The sequence below is a fragment of the Amphibalanus amphitrite genome, unplaced genomic scaffold (genome assembly GCF_019059575.1).
Source record: "Amphibalanus amphitrite isolate SeventyFive unplaced genomic scaffold, NRLGWU_Aamphi_draft 001272F_arrow, whole genome shotgun sequence".
Taxonomy (NCBI): domain Eukaryota; kingdom Metazoa; phylum Arthropoda; class Thecostraca; order Balanomorpha; family Balanidae; genus Amphibalanus; species Amphibalanus amphitrite.
In genome coordinates, this window is record NW_024882765.1 from 79127 (window position 1) to 94796 (window position 15670).

A 15670-nucleotide genomic window follows, 5' to 3' on the forward strand; every position below is an offset into this window, starting at 1 on the left:
TCCGAACCAAGCATGCACAAACACTGAACTGAGCACATGAACACCGCACTGAGCACACGAGCACCGAACTGAGCACACGAGCACCGTCCGCACCGAACTAAGCACACTGCCGGCGCCACACTCCGTATCGAAGTAATCGACGCATAATTCGGTCGCGAGAGCTCCCAAAATAGTCGGGCCGGCTGCCAACGGCTGTATGTCTGGCCGACGGCGGCGCTGCTCGGCTCGGCGGCGGCCGGCGGCAGTGGCGGAGGTGTGAGCCGCCCCGCGGGGGCCGTGGTGCCGGTGTGAGACAGTGTGAGACGGTGAGAGAGTGCAGGGCCGACCCGCAGCGGCAGGGTGCGGCCACACAGCCCCTGGAGCATTCCCAGGTGAGTTCCGATGGCTGCCTGCGGTAGGACAGGCGTGGGGAGGGGCTGTGACGCACCGACTGAGCTCAGGTGGTCCCCCGCCGCTGTCGGCTCCCTCTGGTGTCAGCGGTGGGATGATGGAGTGCCCGGACTCCGGGATTAGCTGGATCTTCCCGAACTAGCTGGTTCCTTTAGGAACAGCCTATTGCTTGTTACAGCTAAATCCTACCAGTCTGCTGGATCAGCTGGTTTCATCTAAATCAACAGGCTCTTTTGGACCAAGTGGTTTTCTCTGAGTCAGCTGGTTCCTTTTGTCCCATATTACTCCCTCGGGATTAGCTTGTCCCCCGTGATTCAGTAGCTTTGTAAGAGCTCAGGACGACCTCACCGCTGCACAGATCACCCTGCACCGGAACACCCTACTGCCAGACGAGTGGCGTTAGCTCACTGGGGTCTGGGGATGACTGCCGTGGACCGGTGCCAGCGCCAGGGGCGTCGCCGACGGGGGGGTCGGGGGGGTCGTGACCCCCCCACTCTTGAAAACTGGGGGTGTCGACCCCCCCACTTTTTGCGATGCTGAGTATGCTTTTTTAGCTTTTATGTCAGTGAAGCAGGCGTCAGCAACACCAACAAATACATCAGATTCAAAATCGCTTCAAGAGCTCCCTAAAGCCAATTAGCCAATTACCTAAAGGTCAATTACCTGTGGGCGGGGAACACCAGCACAACAATGTTTTTAAGTAGCCCCCATCCTAGTACCTTTTTATCCCTCAAAGGATTGGACGCGCCAAAACTGCCCCGAGCGTTTGTCTGATCGTTTTAAAAAAATGGTCGCAGTCGATTCGTCGGATCAGTACCTAACTACAAAACTACAAACTAGCCTCAGCCCCATGGCTACCGTCACAACTAGCTGTACAGTGCACATGTAGGGGAAAGGGAGTCAGATGGAACCGTCTCGGGCTTTCGCAAAGAAGTCGCGCAAAAAGGAGCCGATTGCAACAAAACTTCCGGTGCGCTCGAGTTAATCACCTACTTAAAATAAATCGATATCCCTGATTCAAATAAAGATGACCTTAGTTCACTTTTTCATAACGTGCTTTTAATTGATAGGGTAGTTTTTGGAGCTGATTTTGAACTTAGCGCCCATCTGAACATTTAAGAAGTAGTTGTGTAATGCTTATTCATATAACATGCTAGGAAGCAATCGGTGGTGGTCATCCACTATTAGGTACTGGTCGATCTGACCTGACCTGATCTATCCCAAATGCATGGAGTCATCATCTTCGTTCAAAATTAAGATAACATTCGTAATCAGAACCTCGAAAAACCAGCACAACTTACATTCGTTAAGTTCTAGCAGGTCCCGAGTTTCTCTACTTATTGGCGATGACCTGAGTCCTGAGATGACCCGAAAACTTGTAAATGGGTATCATCGGCTTTCTCTCGTCACGGGCAGTATGCTCTTTTTTCCGCAAACCTGTAGATCGATCAGGGGTCGAAAGCATGCCTCAGCGTTAGTTTAGTATACGTTATACGTTAGCGACTGGGAAACCACCAATAGAAGGGCTACAGTGAAGCAGAAAACTATTCGATAGCTCTTTTAACGCTCTTTCGCTAGCTTCGCGTTAGATTTCATCTCAGGTCTATGTTTGGCCCATAAGAAGGCAAACAGCTAACTGGACAGATTCTGCCGAAACATCTGCTTTGCAATAACTTTCGATTCCGTGAATTTGTATGGTATGTACATATGTTGTCTTGTCACCACCGTCTTGATCTCTTTGAGACGCGTCACATGAGTTAAAATTTGACCATTCAGAATTAACGTTAAAACGACCTCAGGTCAACGTTATGTCCTGATCGAAAAAGGACCTCCTGCTGCATATGAATGGATCCGTGTTGTTGAGCTGAACAATGAACACCTTCCAGGTGCTGTCATCGCTCTACCGCGTCTTCGTCAAAAGTTGTAGAAAAAAATGCTGGTGGCCATCGATGGACATTTCCACTAATGACCTTTCGAGTCATCACTCGCCATAAGTTGCACCCTGTCCCTGGCAATGATGAGCTGATTTGTCATGGCTCCAAAGATATTTTGCGTTTCTGACGAACTTTTTCAAAGCAGGAGGCATTCGTGCTTTTTCTATAATTTCTCATTATTTTCTAATGATGAGGTCACGTATTTGACCTGCCTTCAGATCATAGATGTAAATCCTCAGTTAGAATCATGAATTGCTGACACGTATAACCCCATACATTAGGTACCTATACAGTGTACCAAATTTCGAAGTTATGGGAGAAAAGCTACAAGAATGGCGAGAAGGGAAAGTTTTTAATAGAGGTATACCGTATAACTGAACTTGACATGGCGACCTGACCTTAAGTGACCAGTGATAATTTTTACGCAAGTGATGTAGGTAGGTATACCTACCTAATAGGTTATACCAAATTTGGCGGCGCTGCGCGCCGATTTGTTACACACGCACACACACACATACGCACGCACAAAACTGGGAAGTGTGGCAAAAAAAAAACACCCCTACCCATCGGGTGAAGACTAGAAACCCGACCCCCCCACTCAAAAATCCGTGGCGACGCCCCTGGCCAGCGCCCAGCCGAGCTGTTCAGCGCGGCGATAACGCGAACGGGAAAGGGGCTCGATTTTGGTCGAAAAGCGTGCGCCGTTACGCTGGGCGACATCAATCATGAGTTTCTTCTGAGCGATTCTATCGTTATGCTTGTTATACGGCGAAACATTTTCATGCTGAGAAAACGTTCGGTGTTATGAGTTCATCAGTACTGATAATGCAATCAACTAAGACGTATTTTCGTGGCCAGGGACCTCATAAAACAGCCGATGAGTTTGATCTGATAGAGCCCGCTAATTATGCAATGTAAGGGAGAGGAGCTGTATGATATTATCATATTTCGTCTATTTCTTCACCAATCCACCTAGCTGGAACATTATGAGCCAAGAAATCAATAGAGTTATTCGTCTCCCTGCGTATGTGAGTCCCTGGGCCTTCCAATTCTGAGTTGGGGTCAGTTGGTGCTGATTTTGGGACAGGCTCGCTCCGAAGTGCTCATATTGAGTGCACTCGTAAACTGAGCTAAAAACAAGATCTGCACCCATTCCGGATGGTCAAGTCACTTGGCTTGAATTCATAGACTTTCCGTGCTGACTGTTATCCTCATCCCTCACGCTTGATGGCGAAGAGATGCCTTTTTATTTTCTTAATTGATGTCCTTCATTGGTGTCTTAGCTCTCTCGGCATGTTTCACTGAGTTATGTCATGGCTGACTTGGCTCTGTACCAGAGCAGCATTCCCGCCTCCCCATTCTCATTGAGACCCGTCGAGTGGCTGCGAGGTAAGCCATGTAAGCTCACGGCTGATTGCCTACCCTTTTGTCACCCCTCGGCCTCCACGACCTCTCTAATTCCATGCCTTTCTCCGGGGCTCCTGACCGCTGATCGGCGGTCGGCAGCTTTCTGCTGCCGCTCCTGTTTCACTTTCCGCCATCTCTCCCGGCTGGGCGCAGGGTCGGCGGTGTCGGAGCCGGCCGGCCCCGTCACCCTGGCCCCCTGCCAGCCGTCATAGTAGACTGAGAGCGGCACGTGAGAGCCCAATGGGGCGCGATGGCAGCGCCGCCAGGCGGCCGAGTCACCAACCAGCCGTTCAGTTAGCCATTCGCAGGTGTAGCGCGGGTCCGTGCTGGCACAGCTGAGTCCGTACTGGTCCACGGTAGGCCAAGCTATTACCTGAAACCTTGCTTGAGGTAATAATACTCGTCATAGGTTCCATCGAGTTTGTGTCCCCTCCCTTCAAACTAATGAACGACACAGCAAAGCATATTCCAAAACAAAAAACAAGTTAATGGACCACGCCCACCTCCGAAGATGGCGCATGTTTCATTTCGACGTCTCCAGCACCCACGGTCAGCGCTCGTAACGCAATGTCATGGAGCACCGACTCTCATCAGCCCATGTCAAAGAACGTTACTGTATGGATTCCTGAAGGCAAAAGGCATCCTTCGGTCAGCCAGCGCGCGTCCAGCTCTCATCAGCGCATCAGCTGGCGCTCACCTCGTAACGGTCAGCTCCAGTGGCACCAATGCGGCGCGGCGCGGCGTCATGTGGCGCACGGGAGTCGGGCTGCGACGGACGTGTTGACTGTAATGGATCGCTGCCGGAACATGTGAATGTGGGAGACAAAATGTGAGAAATGCCGGGAACGCTCGCATCGTGGCTGAGCTTTGAGCGACGTTCATAGGCCACTGAATTTAGACGGTAATGAAATTGAAGTAGGTTTAATGTTTATCATTCACTGCACACCTACTTAGAATATTAATAGGTATATACTCATTTTTATGACCGAAATTGACCATAATCTGTAAAACAGACGAAGCACGACGCAGCCATAGTCTCCTGAACGTTTTTGTTTAGGAATGAGATTGTCACCGTTTAAACAGAGGCGTATTATTTCACAATATTGGTTATAAGGCACCAAATGTCAATCAATCTTTTGTTAATGCCTTGTTTCCAGATGATATGGCGCACTGAAATTAGTTTTGCTCCCCTTGCTGTACTGGTAATCGGCGCTTGCCGTTCACTATTCAGTAACCGAAAAGGAAATATGTTTTACGTTTCCCTTTACTCAGCTCGTCTTTATTATAGCAATTGGTGGGGATGGGTTCAGTCTACACGGCCGCTGCCTGCCCTGGGTTATGAGCTAGGAGCTAGCCAACCCATTGGTAACACCGCTGGGAACACAACGTCCGAGATGTCTCTCGTCCACCGAGCGATGGCTCACCCTAACGACCTCTGGGAACCTTTCTCACTGTTAGCTGAATATGCTCACATCGTATAATTACGGAGCGAGCGAAGCGAGCGTAGTCTTTCCTTAGATTAACGGAAATTTCTGAGTATGAGCGGCCGGCCGGCCGGCCGGCCGGCCGGCCGGCCGGCCGGCCGGCCGTGGTCACGCTTTTGCGAGGCTTATATCTCAGCAACCACTTGACCGATTTACACGCGGTAATTTTTGTAGGGTAGCTTCATTCCTTCTACCAAGTATTGGACTATTCCCGATGCATGTGGGTGACCCCTTATGCACGTGCCACGTGCAAAACGAAGAGGTGTCAGTTTTGTAATTGTTGCAATATCTCGGTAACTACTTGGCCGATTGCGCTGAAAGTTGGCATGTAGGTAGGCACCCACTAGGCACTGCATATACATGTGCCAGAGTTGGGGTGCTGCTGCACGTGCGCACGTGCAGGGGTCGTTTCCAGATCTCGGGAACGGCTGGACCGATTGCGCTCAAATTTGGTACACGGTTAGGGACCGGTTAGTAGGGTGCCGTGCACAAGTCAGTTGGGACCCATTTTGCACGTGCGCACGTGCAGGGTGCCGCTTCCAGATCTCGAGAACGGCTGGGCCGATTGTGCCCAAATTTGGCACATCGCTAGAGACCAGTTAGTAGGGTGCCGTGCACAAGTCAGTTGGAGGTACCCCCTCGCAATTTCGCACGTGCAAGGCCCACCCTCTCGCTCGCTCCGTTAGTCGCCCCAAAAGGCGTTATACTGGTTGAGTAATGAAGCCATGACTGCGGGCATCTGGTACCGCTAGTACCATGGAAACTAGGGAGCATGCTGTGCCGTGGAAACCAACATGGAATGTCAAGGATACACATTTACGCGTGAGAAGTAGTGAGCGGGGGGGGGGGCGTTAGATAGTTGAGTTGGCCGACTGTGCTCGTAGAGCCTAGTTAGTGGCAGCCCAGCTAATGGCATTTACTCCTTATGGCCCGCGATCAGCTGCAGGGGTAGCGTTACCGGCTAAATGAAGTCGGTGAGCGGGAAGAGCCGTCTTCGGCGATGTGATCATCCTAAACGTTTGACCAAAAATTTACAGTAATATTATTGTGATCTACAGTGATATTTCAGTGTCAGTGAACCTCATTTGCACAACAACTTGCCGAGTCGAATATGCGTGACAAATTTGAAACGCTAAGGTATGTAATAATTATGATATTTCATTTTTGATCGTCATATTAATTTAAATAACAAAACATGTGCCATCATTCATGAAAACAAACATATGTGTGAATGTGACAAAAGATTATGCGTGACTTGTGAGTATAAAGAATAAAGATTTTACTTCTTTTTTCTCCGAGGCATAAGTAATATACCCACAGGGATTACAGCAGTGCAGAATTTCCTTTTCAGATTTATTCTACAGAGATCCAAGGCGACGCTGACTTTTTGCTTATCCACGTCAAAACAAGAGAACAAAGGGTGCCATAACAACGGCACCCACACATTTACTCTCACTACATTACGGCTCCCGCATGCCACACTTATCACATTCTCTTGAACATATTGCTGCCGTGGTTCAAAATCATTTCACACAGGAAATGACTCGCCACGCTCACCATCTCCACCGTTCATCTGTAGCACAAATCTAACTGCTAACAGTCGCCTTCTTCCTGCCGATACGAATTGACCAATATGGACCAGACTTGCGCCGTTTGCTTCTCTGTTGTAACCGTCGTGTCTCTGCCGGACACGCGCGATCCAATGTACGGAAGAAGGGTATCATTTGGCCAGATCTGGGTCCCTAATGGGGACTATTTCATACCGTTGCACTGCAGACAATACATATATGTATTGACTATTGTCCAGTTCACCGGTATGAATTACATATGAAGGTCTTACTAAGTGCTCAGTGTGCAGTAGTGAGCCAGCTGCACACCATGGCTCGAGAGATGAAATGATAAACGTCACGGTGCATGAATAATCCAGTTTGACTGTTGGGAAGTCATGTTTAGAGGTGTACACTGCACTGTACAGGACTAATAGTGAATTCGTTTTAAGAATAAAATAACGAAAAAGGTTAATTAATTTATGGAATGTCAAGGCCACAAGCCACACACTCTAAAGTCATATCTCAGTTATGCTATTTTTGATCTCATGGCTCATGGTCCCAGCTCTGCTCAAATCTCTCAGCATAGTTACGAAGTCCCAGTTTGATCTTATGGCTCTGGTCCCGTGTAGGTCGCGTGGTCCGTCTGGTCCTGTGCGGTCCGCTCTCAGAGTGGAGTAGCTTTGATGCGATCCAGCCAGGCGTGACGGGCCCCGCGGCACCGGGTCGCTGGATTAGAATGCGGCCACGGGCGCGGAGCTGCCTATGACTCTGAGCACGACGGAGGCGACAGCTGCGCCGTCGGCACACCGTTAGTGCCGCCCAGAGTTGACCGCAGGAGTCTCTGTATCGCACAGGGCTGACCTAAGCGGTGACGTGCGTTCAGTGCGTCACGGATGTCGCTGCGCCGCGACTGTCGCTAAATGTCGAGTGGAGCTCGGCTGATGGATTGAGGAGCGTCGGCCCATCGATCAGCGATTGGTTATCGCAGGTACTTTAGTAAATAGCCATTCTCCACCCGCCGGATGCATTGATTGAATGACCGAATAGTGTGGATCGGAGCGTCAGTCAGTGAATATCATAGGCCAATCGAGTATCAGATTATGCTTTATTGTTTGACCATTAGCACGATCAATTGGTAAATATGTTCATCACCGCATAATTATGTCACTCCCTTCATTTCTGTGCAATGGACGACAGCAAAAGGTCCGTTACCTATTGAGCCGTCTTTGTCAACAGTAGGGGAGAGTGGGGCAAAGCGGCCACCCTAACGCTTCTCACGATGCCAACGCTTGATTTTTAAACTTGGAAAGATTCTTTCTATACCAATGTGATCCCTATTAAGTTGCCTTTTATTTCAACTGCGTTTTATTTCCAAAGGCGTTCACATATGAAAGATATTGACAAAACTTTAAACCTATGCATATTGGCCACTTTGCCCCATACCCTGGGGCAAAGCGGCCACCGGCGTCTTCTCAAGCCCCGATATGAGAAACAAAATAGTTGCCTCGTGTACGACTAGGGTATTTGATGGTGACAAGGTTAAGCGAGGATGGATGTTTACTTAATCATCTTCCACCTCTAGGTAAACAAAGAAAGGATTTTCATGAAAATAAACATTTAATTGCATTATTTGGTAACTCATGCAACTGAAAAGTGGCCAAGTTGAATGCATGACGACACATTTGAATATAGATAATGTTTTTTATCCAGATGGAAGCAACTTCTGGCCAATTGGGGGGTGGCCACTTTGCCCCGGCCACTTTGCCCCGCGCATACCGTCCGAGACAAAAATATTCCAGCTTAGCTATTAGTGGGGTAAAAAACATTAAAATTGGTAGAATACATGTACGATAACCATGCAATGCATGGACAAGAACGCTTATAAAAATTCCAAACGGTTCTGGAATAACATAACATTTAAAAATTGTAAACATAGTTGGTAACCTGGCAAGAAATGCTTTTCCGTGTTTCACAGAACAATGGTGATGGGCCTGAAACCCCGGTCTGGCTCATTCGAACGACCGTGGGGAGAAGTATAATTGGAAACCATAAATTGGAACTGACGCCAGCTATGAAGGGCTAAAACGATGGGTGGCCGCTTTGCCCCGGGTGGCCGCTTTGCCCCACTCTCCCCTACACTGCTAAATATCTCACTAGCCAAGATGAGTGATGACTTGGGCTTCGATACCTACCTGTCTTTTAGTTTCAGCGGCGACATCGTTACAGCCTCTAAACCGTGATCTTGCGGCAATTGAAACGAATATAATTTAGTCTCAATTGCAATACCCAAGTGTGTTTTAGTCAGATTGTCAAGCCCTAGTCGTTGCAGTGGTCTGGCCCCTTCCTTATCGTCACAGAGACGATCTGGCCCATGTCCTGTTATCAGATACGGTCTGTTCACTTCCTGCCGTCAGCGACAACCTGGTCCTTTCCCACCGCCGGCGGCGATTTGGTCTCCCCTCCATCGCGCAGAGACGATTTGGTCCCAGTCGCGTCTCTATCTAGGCACGATTGGCGCCAAATCCAGACGAATGGCGGGCGATCGCCCGATTCAATCGGCGCCTCCAAAAAAGCTCGGCTGAGCCAGCAATGTGCTCAGTGACGGGGGAGGGAGGGGAGGGGTCCCAGTTAGGGGGAGGCGACAGGCTCAGCCTCTATGTGGTGGGAGGGCATGCCGCATGGCACGTCCTGCAGATGATCATCTGGTGGGTGGGGATAGTGGCTGGCAGAGACGCTGATTCGGCGGAACGTAATTTGGGCCTATTATTATTTTTGCTGAATGGGCTATTACAATTATGTGTCGGTTCAGAAAGTTTACGTTTTTTAGGCTAAATCAATACAGAAGCGAAATGATGTTCAGCTTTGTTTGCATTGACATTCGTTTGCACTACTCTATCATTCATATTCGTCGGACTTGAATGATCCTTTTTAAAACATTTTATTTTGTAGGTAATGTTTTTATAAGTCTGAATATGGTCCAAATCCCTTTCATTTTCATCCTGACAACATGCTGACAATCTGATGGTGATAGAATCCTTTCATTCCCTCATACACTGCCGACTATATTTTCATCGGCTCACTCCCTCCTGGCTGCATCACAGTGTCTCACTCTCCAGTTAGACTGTTCAGCACTCGATCAATGCGTTACAGTAGACCTAATATGTGCACCTGAGATCTGTCTGTGCCGTCGTCCCACGTGAGACAGCCATTACTCGACACTCTCACACGTTTGCAGGCACGCAGCGTCGAAGACGTTATTGATTGCCACGTTGATTACCGCTACGTGTAGGGGAGAGTGGGGTGGGTTGTATCAGTTTTTACTCCGAGACCCATAACCTCGTAACTATCCGTGATAAACTCATTATTTCCATACTATCTCCTTCCTTGATTCTTCTGCTTTTTTGTGCAAAGTAACTTTTCCGCTACCTCTACCAGTTTTTCTTCTACGGTCTGCCGAATAGAACAATGTTTTTGATACAACTTGCCCCATGGCTCGGGTGAGTTGTATCACATGGTGGGGTAATTTGTATCACTATTTCACGTTTCAGGGAGTGTGCTTGCTACTGGTTTTGAACATAACAACAACATTAAATGGGGTTAATACAATGTATATGCTCAAAGGCTTCAATTTTATTAGACCAAACTTAGGTCAATCCGAACGAAACATCGAAACGAACGAAACATCAACAGACTAGACGCAAAAGTGGCCCGTTAAGAGCAAAGAAGCCAACACAATTGTGCCGAAATGGAACGAGTATTGACTAGCTACCTACAAACGCGTGCCAGGGCTTAGCTTTCGCGATCAAAAGCAACATACCCATACATACATACATATATACATGTTACAACATACCCCACCCGGCTCTGATACAACATGTACCTCGCCGCCATCTTGGAAAAACATCCTCGTGCTCAAAAACAGCGGACAGCTGGAAAAATCCATTTTCACTCACGCAGCCTTAGAACCTACCCTCACCACCGCTACGGAGATCTTTCAAATTCGTGCACATCTAAATGCCCAAAACACACATTTTCTTGCAACTTATTTTTTTTAGAATGACATTAAAAAACACAAAATCGGCTCTCACCTCGAGACGCGTCCACCCAGCCACACGACAGAACAGGGAAGGATGGCGCCCGGAAAACCTCGTCGGTTGGTCGTGTCACGAGCGCCATCTATTGGATAAGTTTAGCACAATTCGCCCTGATACAACTTGGACATGATACAACTCTCCCCGCTCTCCCCTAGTGATTGCTCAGTACTAATAACCGCCACTCGATGCCCAGTCGCGCTGGACATAAACGATAAATGTGTCTGTTGACTGTGCTCCATCAATATCTGTCTGTCCGTCTGTCTGTCTGTCTGTCTGTTTGTCTGTCTGTCTGTCTGTCTGTCTGTCTGTCTGACTGACTGACTCTGTCTGTCTGTCTGTTTGTCTGTCTGCCTAGCAGCCAGTCTGTCAGTCTGTTCTCCCTCTCCCCCCTCTCTCTCTCCCTCTCTCTCTCTTTCTCTCTCTCTCTCTCTCTCTCTCTCTCTCTCTCTCTCTCTCTCTCTCTCTCTCTCTCTCTCTCTCTCTCTCTCTCTCTCTCTCTCTCTCTCTCTCTCTCTCCGTCCAGTGGGCGTGCCTGTCGGACGGCTGTTCCAGCCCCGGCCGGCCGGCAGGTCAGTCCGACAGCCACGCGGTGACAGATCCAGGTCTGCTCCGGCCGCTGGACCAGCCTCCCGATTACCTTTCGGAGAGGCCCGTTAGACGCCGGCCGGCGGCGACGTGACGGCCACAGATGTATCGACCGTGACGCGACACTTCCATATTCACTCACCTCCCGGCCGCGTAGATTCCGAGAGCGAGCTGAGATGACGATCCGCTGGATTCAGCCGCTTGCCATCTGGCAGTGATGAGGCGCGTGCTGCGTGGAGAGGGTGACCACTCGTTCGCAGTTTATAATTACTTGGAAAGGATTCCCGTTTCCAGATGCGTCGAGACTAATAAGGCAACGATTGAGCACATGAAGATTCAGCGTTTACATAAAAAACAGATTTCCTTTCCACATAGCGTTTAGCGTTAGAAAACATGATATTTGACTTGTTCGAGTTTACCAGTACCTAAATATATATTTTTTTATAAAAGGACTGTTGAGTGTCGGACCATCCACCTTTTCTGTCATCACAACCTCAATCTTAGCTCCATGCGAATTCCAAAACGTCTTTCCTCAACCACCCACCGATGCCGGCATCTTCTCACATCTGGATTCATGACTAGCTCACGACGGTCAGCTGACGGAAAAACTGGGCCAGAGCGCAGCACGAGCCGGCCTAGGTTTCTGTCGCTGGCGGCGGAGTGACGACCGCTGACCAGTAGACGTGACGCGTGTCAGAAGATGGGCATCAGTGGCGTCGGCTGACTGATGGCTGCTCATCTGCTCAGACAAGCTGCTTATACAAGGCTGATTAAAACGTTATCCGCACCACGTGAAGTCGATCGCATGTCCGGAACTCGTCTTTTGCTGTTGAATGGAAAAGGTTAGAGATGTTTTGTAGACTTGGTAAACACCACAGCAATTTAACGTTTGTGATGAGATAGCGTTTCATTTCATAACGGTGGTGACAATTCAATGAAGAGTGATGATGCGACTTTTATTATCAGAAGCGGTGCGAACTGCGTCCCGCTAGCTCAATTTTCGTCGGCCCCTGACCTCTAACCCGATGTTGTGTGACAATCGCCGCCAATTCGCACCTTCACCTCTCGTCTTGCGTGACTGACCACTGCCTTTAAGTCTGAGGAGCTGAACAAAAAAGTTGTTTTTAGATACTCGGGTGATTGCTAAGTGATGGTCAATCGGAGCGAACCGCGTATTTTCATAAACAATATTGACGCATCAAGTATTTTACCTTCATGAAAACCGTTTGCATAAGGATGAGTGCTGAGAATGCCTTTAAGCCTTTAGCTTTTGTTTATGCCTTTAGCTTTTGTCTTGCTAAGCGGTCGAATGGTGCTCAATAATGGTCAAAATCATGAGAGAGCCAATCAATTAAATGAACAGAACTAATAATTTAGTGTTGTAGCTTGTAGGTAAATACAGCTTACAGGTTGACGCTTACATTCAACGAAAACATTTCATTCTCTCAGCAGATAGCAATGTGTTAGGTAAGTACGTGTTGAAAAGCATGGTTGCTGGATAAAAGAGCGAACTGCCATGCCATGCAGCCCACCGCCCGGTCCAGTGACCTTGTAGGTCGGTAGGCGGTGCGCCGGCGCGCCGGCCCGCGCGCTGGAATAAGCCCGCCCGCCGCTCCGCCTCATAGCAGATGCAAGCTGCATGATTGAATAGGCGCGCTGGAAATGGGCCGCAGATGTCCCGTCTGACGAAAGTAGGATCAAACTGCTCGCCAGAATAGTGACGAGAACGTGCCGCGATTGGAGGCGAGACTGAAGCCTATACATCACAGAAACCTCAGCGACTTAGGGCCCGCAGCCGCGATATGGGCCTCGGCCTTGCAAGAGAGTGATGTATGTGTACAGGACAGGGATTCAAGGACAATGCATCGAATCACTTCCTTAGATATCAAAGATCAGTAACTGATATGTCAGTCATTTTGAATCATGTAAAATGTAGGTAAACGCTCGCAGCAGCCTTTGGCTGATTCAATACATGAACTTGCGGCAAGTGCACCTGCGTATGTATCATCAATAATAATTGCACTTCCAGTGCATCTCATACTCACAAAAAATGTACATCATTTTAGTGCTCACAGCAAACGACAGCACTCGTCAGATGATTCTCACCAGTTGATTAGCTAAAGGCGGCTGCTCGAAAATGAAATGGTCGAGACGCGGTGCAGGCTGTCCCGCTACAGCTACGCCGTAGTTCCTTATCACCGTTTGTGCAGTCAGAATACTGCTCAAGTCGTTTCCGTAAGTCATATGAATAAGTGAATTGCCTCGGCCGTGTGACTCCACAAGTGGTTCCTTTGAATTCTTTTCCTGGTGCTTATGTCCTGAATAGGTAATAGGTTCTTAGCCCCGTGAGACCATGGCACGTGGACGTCACACCATCAGGCAATATACATACTTCATTTTCAGCGTATGTGGCATGGCTGGTCAATGGTCTAACTAAATGATACTCCATCAACAATGGCATTTTCGTGAATGGGTAAATTGCAAATGAAGAGGAAACACGAAAATGTAAACAAATAACATGAACTGGTCCAACACATCATCACCCAATTCACCTCTGCCCTTCTTCATTACAATATCAGCTCCCGGCTCCCGGCTGTCAACTCCCAGCTCCCAGCTTCCGGCTCCCAACGGCCCCAACGCCTATGGGCTATGCTCCACCTCCCAGGATCCAGAATTCCAGCACCGCGTTCCAGAATCACAGCTCTCGCCTCTAGCTTTTCTAGCTTCCAATTTCCAGCTCCTGGTTCCCAGCTCTCTGCTTCCAGCTCCCAGCTGTCCGCACCCAGCTCTCAGCTCCCAACTCACAGCTATCGGCACGTCTCAGCAGGTGACCTCCACGTGCGAGGCCACACCGCTCGGCTCCGATGACTAGGTGGGGGAGTCCTTCCGAGGTCGGAGGGGAGGGGAAGGGAGGGGAGGGAGGAAAACCGGCCGGACGCACCCCGACAGTCATCTGATTCCCTGCCCCTGAAACGGAGGCACGGGGGCCGAAACCATCGCCGCGGCTCAGCGCACAGAGCCCGTGCTGGTGCCATTACCGCTTTGACCGGATCGTCAGTCGACTTATCTGAAAACATTGCTGTGGGCTGGCTCTGTAGACAAAGGCCTCCCCCCCCGCCGGATCGGAACGGTGCATCTCTGTAAAACCTGTCTGTTGAGGGAGATGAGCTGGAGTTCATGTCTGTTGGGCGAGAGGTTGTGCACTTTGCAGTTGAGCTTCCGGTGCCCGGATGCTCTGCAGGCTCGTTGCAAGGAGTCAGAAGATCAAGCTGAAGTTTCTGTGTCCGATCCTCGTCTGTTTGGTGGGAGGTGCAGAGAAGTTGGAGTTCTGGTGGCAGCTTAGTTCCGGTGGAGTTCGGGAGACTATGGAGGTCAGCAGCATCTGGAAGTGTTTATGAACGCCATGAGTCGCTCTCACTCTCAAAGCGCACCTGATCTGGGACTGATATTCAGTCCGGATCGGTATCCAAACGAGCATGATGTTTACGGATGCCGCAGGTAACAATGGGTGCTTGGCGCTTCGATCTGAACTGAATTCGATCGAGCTGTGTCGATGGCAACTTTCATGCTGGGGCATGACTGGACCGCTGTACCATCAGGCGCCAGGTGCCGAGACGGCATGTGCAATGGGGCCGACTGCGGACTGAGCCCTATCGAAATCAACAATCAACATGACCAATCAATATTGACCAATCGACACTGGTCGGCAAGAGCGTGACGCTGTTTCAAATATAGCAACCTGTATGTGCAGAGTCTTAGGTCACTATATTCGCTTTTGACATCGGCTTTTATGTATATTGAATTAAACCATATTTATCTATTAGTATTGACATTAGGACCGCAATTTAAAAATCACACAATTTGTTTAATTCAGAGCATTTATAATTTTGTTTATATAATCCACCTGCACGAAACCAATTTGCAGCTTATTGCTGTGTATACCTTTTGAACTTTATCGTGAGCTGCCTTTTTCCTGGAGTCCTACGTGCCCATCAGGCTTTGAACGCAAAAAGTGCGCCTCAATCGCATTTTCTGACGGGTTGCAATATTAACGTAGTATAGTGCGTTGCGTGCCGCCATTCAGCGATCCCCAGACTGCAGGACGACCTTCACCGCGGTCACGGGTCTGTGAGTTGTTGTCTTTCGGCCTTTCGGCTGTCGCGTGCCCGATCTCATTCGCCCTAACAAACTGCTGGCGGTCGACCGTTTCGTGGACCGGACCGCGC

At 49.1% G+C, this 15670-nt stretch overlaps 1 protein-coding gene across 1 annotated transcript in view; it reads left to right on the plus strand.

The window, feature by feature from the left end:
• Positions 1 to 246: 246 nt before the first annotated feature.
• The window catches only part of LOC122371718 (rho GTPase-activating protein 45-like), an 86013-nt gene continuing 70589 nt past the window's right edge, over positions 247 to 15670 (plus strand). The window contains exon 1 of the mRNA XM_043348291.1: positions 247 to 371. The gene's annotated coding sequence lies outside the window, so the exon portion shown is untranslated. The remainder of the gene's footprint in view (positions 372 to 15670) is intronic.